General features: G+C 39.0%; 8 non-coding genes and 1 pseudogene across 8 annotated transcripts; all 9 read left to right on the forward strand.

The window, feature by feature from the left end:
* The first annotated feature begins 580 nt into the window (after positions 1 to 580).
* On the forward strand, positions 581 to 709 carry LOC141313914 (5S ribosomal RNA; annotated as a pseudogene).
* Positions 710 to 793: 84 nt separating this feature from the next.
* On the forward strand, positions 794 to 912 carry LOC141313770 (5S ribosomal RNA). Its single transcript, XR_012349841.1, has one exon. It is a non-coding gene; the product is annotated as a 5S ribosomal RNA (ribosomal RNA).
* Positions 913 to 1,713: 801 nt separating this feature from the next.
* LOC141313520 (5S ribosomal RNA) lies at positions 1,714 to 1,832 on the forward strand. Its single transcript, XR_012349593.1, has one exon. It is a non-coding gene; the product is annotated as a 5S ribosomal RNA (ribosomal RNA).
* An 801-nt stretch (positions 1,833 to 2,633) lies between these two features.
* On the forward strand, positions 2,634 to 2,752 carry LOC141313679 (5S ribosomal RNA). Its single transcript, XR_012349750.1, has one exon. It is a non-coding gene; the product is annotated as a 5S ribosomal RNA (ribosomal RNA).
* A 2,720-nt stretch (positions 2,753 to 5,472) lies between these two features.
* LOC141313680 (5S ribosomal RNA) lies at positions 5,473 to 5,591 on the forward strand. The gene has a single exon (XR_012349751.1). It is a non-coding gene; the product is annotated as a 5S ribosomal RNA (ribosomal RNA).
* Positions 5,592 to 5,675: 84 nt separating this feature from the next.
* Positions 5,676 to 5,794, forward strand: LOC141313522 (5S ribosomal RNA). The gene has a single exon (XR_012349594.1). It is a non-coding gene; the product is annotated as a 5S ribosomal RNA (ribosomal RNA).
* An 84-nt stretch (positions 5,795 to 5,878) lies between these two features.
* On the forward strand, positions 5,879 to 5,997 carry LOC141313652 (5S ribosomal RNA). The gene has a single exon (XR_012349724.1). It is a non-coding gene; the product is annotated as a 5S ribosomal RNA (ribosomal RNA).
* An 801-nt stretch (positions 5,998 to 6,798) lies between these two features.
* On the forward strand, positions 6,799 to 6,917 carry LOC141313681 (5S ribosomal RNA). The gene has a single exon (XR_012349752.1). It is a non-coding gene; the product is annotated as a 5S ribosomal RNA (ribosomal RNA).
* An 84-nt stretch (positions 6,918 to 7,001) lies between these two features.
* On the forward strand, positions 7,002 to 7,120 carry LOC141313523 (5S ribosomal RNA). The gene has a single exon (XR_012349595.1). It is a non-coding gene; the product is annotated as a 5S ribosomal RNA (ribosomal RNA).
* The last annotated feature ends 380 nt before the right edge of the window (positions 7,121 to 7,500 follow it).

Genomic DNA, 7,500 nt, shown 5'->3' on the forward strand with positions numbered 1-7,500 from the left:
ACTGTATAAGAGAGCAGCATGACAAACAAAGGACAGTCACCAAACTGTTGGATTGAGGAGTTGCTAATTTTAGAGCTCACCTTTCCATTCACCACCTGCAAACTTTGGATTACACTTTCTGTGGATTGTATATACACTGGTGGACACTCACATTGGACTTATCAACACACTGGGGTTCTTGGACTGTTTTTAGGGTATGGACAAATGAACTGTATTCTTTTAACAGAGTTTACCTGTTTTTAGGGTATGGACAAATGAACTGTATTCTTTTAACAGAGTTTACCTAGTTTTATCGTGTTGTTTTAAAGTCTTTTATGTGAACCTTGTAAATACACCAAATCTATTTAAACCAATTTTCTTTTATGTCTCATTCTTTTAACCACTAGTCATCTCTCACAGTTAAATCTGACCCCATTTTAGTCTTGTAACTCGGCTGATAAGGCCGATTGTTACACTTTTATGGGAGACCGCCTGGGAATACCAGGCGCTGTAAGCTTTTGCCTTTTCTTCACTATTTATATAATATGCTGGCTTTTACGGAGGCTGATCTTTAAATAGCCCACTTTTTGGAGCAGCCCTCGCTCATGGCCATACCGCGCTGAGAGCGCCCGATCTCGTCTGATCTCGTCTGATCTCGGAAGCTAAGCAGCGTCGGGCCTGGTTAGTACTTGGATGGGAGACCGCCTGGGAATACCAGGTGCTGTAAGCTTTTGCCTTTTCTTCACTATTTATATAATATGCTGGCTTTTACGGAGGCTGATCTTTAAATAGCCCACTTTTTGGAGCAGCCCTCGCTTATGGCCATACCGCGCTGAGAGCGCCCGATCTCGTCTGATCTCGGAAGCTAAGCAGCCTCGGGCCTGGTTAGTACTTGGATGGGAGACCGCCTGGGAAAACCAGGTGCTGTAAGCTTTTGCCTTTTCTTCACTATTTATATAATATGCTGGCTTTTAGAAAGACGTGTTTTACCGCTCTATTTATTACAATCATTTACATGTATTATAGAGTTTTAAGTGTTTTACATGTTTTTTAGGCCATTTTATTACTCTTAACATTTTAAGTGTATGTGTCTTTAATAAATGGATGGTTGGCCTGTCATGTGACTAGACACATGACAGGAAGCAGGAAGTACAACTGTATAAGAGAGCAGCATGACAAACAAAGGACAGTCACCAAACTGTTGGATTGAGGAGTTGCTAATTTTAGAGCTCACCTTTCCATTCACCACCTGCAAACTTTGGATTACACTTTCTGTGGATTGTATATACACTGGTGGACACTCACATTGGACTTATCAACACACTGGGGTTCTTGGACTGTTTTTAGGGTATGGACAAATTAACTGTATTCTTTTAACAGAGTTTACCTGTTTTTAGGGTATGGACAAATGAACTGTATTCTTTTAACAGAGTTTACCTAGTTTTATCGTGTTGTTTTAAAGTCTTTTATGTGAACCTTGTAAATACACCAAATCTATTTAAACCAATTTTCTTTTATGTCTCATTCTTTTAACCACTAGTCATCTCTCACAGTTAAATCTGATCCCATTTTAGTCTTGTAACTCGGCTGATAAGGCCGATTGTTACACTTTTATGGGAGACCGCCTGGGAATACCAGGTGCTGTAAGCTTTTGCCTTTTCTTCACTATTTATATAATATGCTGGCTTTTACAGAGGCTGATCTTTAAATAGCCCACTTTTTGGAGCAGCCCTCGCTTATGGCCATACCGCGCTGAGAGCGCCCGATCTCGTCTGATCTCGGAAGCTAAGCAGCGTCGGGCCTGGTTAGTACTTGGATGGGAGACCGCCTGGGAATACCAGGTGCTGTAAGCTTTTGCCTTTTCTTCACTATTTATATAATATGCTGGCTTTTAGAAAGACGTGTTTTACCGCTCTATTTATTACAATCATTTACATGTATTATAGAGTTTTAAGTGTTTTACATGTTTTTTAGGCCATTTTATTACTCTTAACATTTTAAGTGTATGTGTCTTTAATAAATGGATGGTTGGCCTGTCATGTGACTAGGCACATGACAGGAAGCAGGAATTACAACTGTATAAGAGAGCAGCATGACAAACAAAGGACAGTCACCAAACTGTTGGATTGAGGAGTTGCTAATTTTAGAGCTCACCTTTCCATTCACCACCTGCAAACTTTGGATTACACTTTCTGTGGATTGTATATACACTGGTGGACACTCACATTGGACTTATCAACACACTGGGGTTCTTGGACTGTTTTTAGGGTATGGACAAATGAACTGTATTCTTTTAACAGAGTTTACCTGTTTTTAGGGTATGGACAAATGAACTGTATTCTTTTAACAGAGTTTACCTAGTTTTATCGTGTTGTTTTAAAGTCTTTTATGTGAACCTTGTAAATACACCAAATCTATTTAAACCAATTTTCTTTTATGTCTCATTCTTTTAACCACTAGTCATCTCTCACAGTTAAATCTGACCCCATTTTAGTCTTGTAACTCGGCTGATAAGGCCGATTGTTACACTTTTATGCGAGACCGCCTGGGAATACCAGGTGCTGTAAGCTTTTGCCTTTTCTTCACTATTTATATAATATGCTGGCTTTTACGGAGGCTGATCTTTAAATAGCCCACTTTTTGGAGCAGTCCTCGCTTATGGCCATACCGCGCTGAGAGCGCCTGATCTCGTCTGATCTCGGAAGCTAAGCAGCGTCGGGCCTGGTTAGTACTTGGGTGGGAGACCGCCTGGGAATACCAGGTGCTGTAAGCTTTTGCCTTTTCTTCACTATTTATATAATATGCTGGCTTTTAGAAAGACGTGTTTTACCACTCTAGTTATTACAATCATTTACATGTGTTATAGAGTTTTAAGTGTTTTACATGTTTTTTAGGCCATTTTATTACTCTTAACATTTTAAGTGTATGTGTCTTTCATAAATGGATGGTTGGCCTGTCATGTGACTAGGCACATGACAGGAAGCAGGAAGTACAACTGTATAAGAGAGCAGCATGACAAACAAAGGACAGTCACCAAACTGTTGGATTGAGGAGTTGCTAATTTTAGAGCTCACCTTTCCATTCACCACCTGCAAACTTTGGATTACACTTTCTGTGGATTGTATATACACTGGTGGACACTCACATTGGACTTATCAACACACTGGGGTTCTTGGACTGTTTTTAGGGTATGGACAAATGAACTGTATTCTTTTAACAGAGTTTACCTGTTTTTAGGGTATGGACAAATGAACTGTATTCTTTTAACAGAGTTTACCTAGTTTTATCGTGTTGTTTTAACCCTATGGGGACTGAGGGTGTTTTTGGGCCCTGAAGAAGTTTTGACATGCCCTGACATTTGTGCTTTTTTCAGTATCTTAAAAACATATGAATGGCCCAAATCTGATTATATTGTAATCAGCACAATTAGGGCTACAATAATATGTAAGCAACATGAATGTACATGTTTGTGTTTTTGAGAAAACAACGTTTATGCGTGCTTAGTGAAAAACAAAATTTTTGAAGTCACTGAAATAAAGTCATGAAACACATACAGAATATTTGTTCACAAGACTTTGAGAACAGGATGTGTTAGGCTAGAGTTTTTTCTATCAAATGATGTGAAAATCATCTCGTTCACTTGTTTACACAAAACAGTATATTGATTTAAATTTTTGAAGACACTTTTTGTTTAGAATGGCTGTATTCGAGAAGGCGTGAATGATCATGAATAATGCTGGGATTCACACCTGAGAAGACAAAGACCTGCATAATGAGCCGCATAATTAGTTATTCAGTCAGATGACTGAGAGGAACAAAGTAATGAATGAAGGAGGAATATAAGGACAAAATATGTTTGTAGCTTATTTTGAATAGATTTATTTATCAAGAAAAATAACTTGAGATTCACTTGTGAACTTCTTTAACATCTGAAGATGGTACAGTGCTCTCAGGAAAACAGTTTGAGGAGACTCAAGTAAATGTCAGCAGGATTCATGTGTTGAGCAGGTTTCCAATCACTAAAAACAACAAAACAAAACATATTTGAGCATGTTAATTTCAGCAGCATCATACTATTTATTTATATATATATATATTATGATTTTGTAGTCATAGACCCACGCATTTTGTACAAACGTAAAAAGGACATTTTATATCTGAGAAACTAATAAAAATTGTTCATCGTGTTAAACATCCATTCGAGAACACAGTATTAATACATATTGTCAAAACATACACTAAGTGTAAACCCTCATATTACATCCTACTGTTGTAAGATACATTAATAACTAAATAAATAATTATGATCTTATAGTCAAACATAAGCATGCTTTGTGTGTATTATAGAATACAAAGAAACTAGGCTATATTATAACTGTTAAGCTTAAATGTGAACACTATAACCTTTATATTGCATCATTCTTTATTGAACAGACTATTAAAAACATACTGGCATCGTGAGTCATTTAGATGCAGTGAAATGAAACGTACTTTATAATGTTTCACTTGCTGTAGTCAGGAATTATAGTTGGCAAAAAGTCTTAACTGGTAAAATGTTTGCACATTCTGTCACAGTAATAACTAACAAGTAGGCTAATAAGAGAGAAAAAAACTTACTCATGTCTTCTGAAGTACGTTTTATTCCTGACAGAGTCTTCTTCCAGAAATGACTAACTTGAACGAAGTTTCTCCTTTGTTTACCGTGATTTGGGCATCTACTTTTGGCGCGGCGCCCTCACGTGGACGATTTGAATATGAATAGGGAACAGCTCATGGGCGTGATCTAATTATAAAATAATGAAGCAGACCGGAGAGACTGGACATCGTGTTGGTTTCATATTGATTATTTTATCACAGGATATTTGTTTTCGGTAAAACTTACTTCGTTTAAAAGTATACATATCAAGCTTTGTCTAGACATATTGCTCATGTCTCTGTGTTGTGTATTGGCTGAGTTATAGTATATTTTACTGACGCGTTTCTGAATGAAGATCACGGAGATCAACGCGGCAGACAGCACACCCTTTTTGTTTTCTTTATTTTGCAAAATCACAATGTTTTTTGATTTTGTGAGTATATACAAATAAAAGTAGACCCTTTACAGATTCGATTGATGTACTGCTTTTATCTGTGCAATCAGAAATGACAAAGTAATTAAAGTTCCTTTTGGGAAACTGCCTCAAAACGCCCCAGGGCGTTTTTCGTCCCCAGGGGGTTAAAGTCTTTTATGTGAACCTTGTAAATACACCAAATCTATTTAAACCAATTTTCTTTTATGTCTCATTCTTTTAACCACTAGTCATCTCTCACAGTTAAATCTGACCCCATTTTAGTCTTGTAACTCGGCTGATAAGGCCGATTGTTACACTTTTATGCGAGACCGCCTGGGAATACCAGGTGCTGTAAGCTTTTGCCTTTTCTTCACTATTTATATAATATGCTGGCTTTTACGGAGGCTGATCTTTAAATAGCCCACTTTTTGGAGCAGTCCTCGCTTATGGCCATACCGCGCTGAGAGCGCCTGATCTCGTCTGATCTCGGAAGCTAAGCAGCGTCGGGCCTGGTTAGTACTTGGGTGGGAGACCGCCTGGGAATACCAGGTGCTGTAAGCTTTTGCCTTTTCTTCACTATTTATATAATATGCTGGCTTTTACGGAGGCTGATCTTTAAATAGCCCACTTTTTGGGGCAGCCCTCGCTTATGGCCATACCGCGCTGAGAGCGCCCGATCTCGTCTGATCTCGGAAGCTAAGCAGCGTCGGGCCTGGTTAGTACTTGGATGGGAGACCGCCTGGGAATACCAGGTGCTGTAAGCTTTTGCCTTTTCTTCACTATTTATATAATATGCTGGCTTTTACAGAGGCTGATCTTTAAATAGCCCACTTTTTGGAGCAGCCCTCGCTTATGGCCATACCGCGCTGAGAGCGCCCGATCTCGTCTGATCTCGGAAGCTAAGCAGCGTCGGGCCTGGTTAGTACTTGGATGGTAGACCGCCTGGGAATACCAGGTGCTGTAAGCTTTTGCCTTTTCTTCACTATTTATATAATATGCTGGCTTTTAGAAAGACGTGTTTTACCGCTCTATTTATTACAATCATTTACATGTATTATAGAGTTTTAAGTGTTTTACATGTTTTTTAGGCCATTTTATTACTCTTAACATTTTAAGTGTATGTGTCTTTAATAAATGGATGGTTGGCCTGTCATGTGACTAGGCACATGACAGGAAGCAGGAAGTACAACTGTATAAGAGAGCAGCATGACAAACAAAGGACAGTCACCAAACTGTTGGATTGAGGAGTTGCTAATTTTAGAGCTCACCTATCCATTCACCACCTGCAAACTTTGGATTACACTTTCTGTGGATTGTATATACACTGGTGGACACTCACATTGGACTTATCAACACACTGGGGTTCTTGGACTGTTTTTAGGGTATGGACAAATGAACTGTATTCTTTTAACAGAGTTTACCTGTTTTTAGGGTATGGACAAATGAACTGTATTCTTTTAACAGAGTTTACCTAGTTTTATCGTGTTGTTTTAAAGTCTTTTATGTGAACCTTGTAAATACACCAAATCTATTTAAACCAATTTTCTTTTATGTCTCATTCTTTTAACCACTAGTCATCTCTCACAGTTAAATCTGACCCCATTTTAGTCTTGTAACTCGGCTGATAAGGCCGATTGTTACACTTTTATGCAAGACCGCCTGGGAATACCAGGTGCTGTAAGCTTTTGCCTTTTCTTCACTATTTATATAATATGCTGGCTTTTACGGAGGCTGATCTTTAAATAGCCCACTTTTTGGAGCAGTCCTCGCTTATGGCCATACCGCGCTGAGAGCGCCTGATCTCGTCTGATCTCGGAAGCTAAGCAGCGTCGGGCCTGGTTAGTACTTGGGTGGGAGACCGCCTGGGAATACCAGGTGCTGTAAGCTTTTGCCTTTTCTTCACTATTTATATAATATGCTGGCTTTTACGGAGGCTGATCTTTAAATAGCCCACTTTTTGGGGCAGCCCTCGCTTATGGCCATACCGCGCTGAGAGCGCCCGATCTCGTCTGATCTCGGAAGCTAAGCAGCGTCGGGCCTGGTTAGTACTTGGATGGGAGACCGCCTGGGAATACCAGGTGCTGTAAGCTTTTGCCTTTTCTTCACTATTTATATAATATGCTGGCTTTTAGAAAGACGTGTTTTACCGCTCTATTTATTACAATCATTTACATGTATTATAGAGTTTTAAGTGTTTTACATGTTTTTTAGGCCATTTTATTACTCTTAACATTTTAAGTGTATGTGTCTTTAATAAATGGATGGTTGGCCTGTCATGTGACTAGACACATGACAGGAAGCAGGAAGTACAACTGTATAAGAGAGCAGCATGACAAACAAAGGACAGTCACCAAACTGTTGGATTGAGGAGTTGCTAATTTTAGAGCTCACCTTTCCATTCACCACCTGCAAACTTTGGATTACACTTTCTGTGGATTGTATATACACTGGTGGACACTCACATTGGACT

This window comes from Garra rufa, unplaced genomic scaffold (assembly GCF_049309525.1).
Source record: "Garra rufa unplaced genomic scaffold, GarRuf1.0 hap1_unplaced_007, whole genome shotgun sequence".
Classification (NCBI taxonomy): Eukaryota; Metazoa; Chordata; class Actinopteri; order Cypriniformes; family Cyprinidae; genus Garra; species Garra rufa.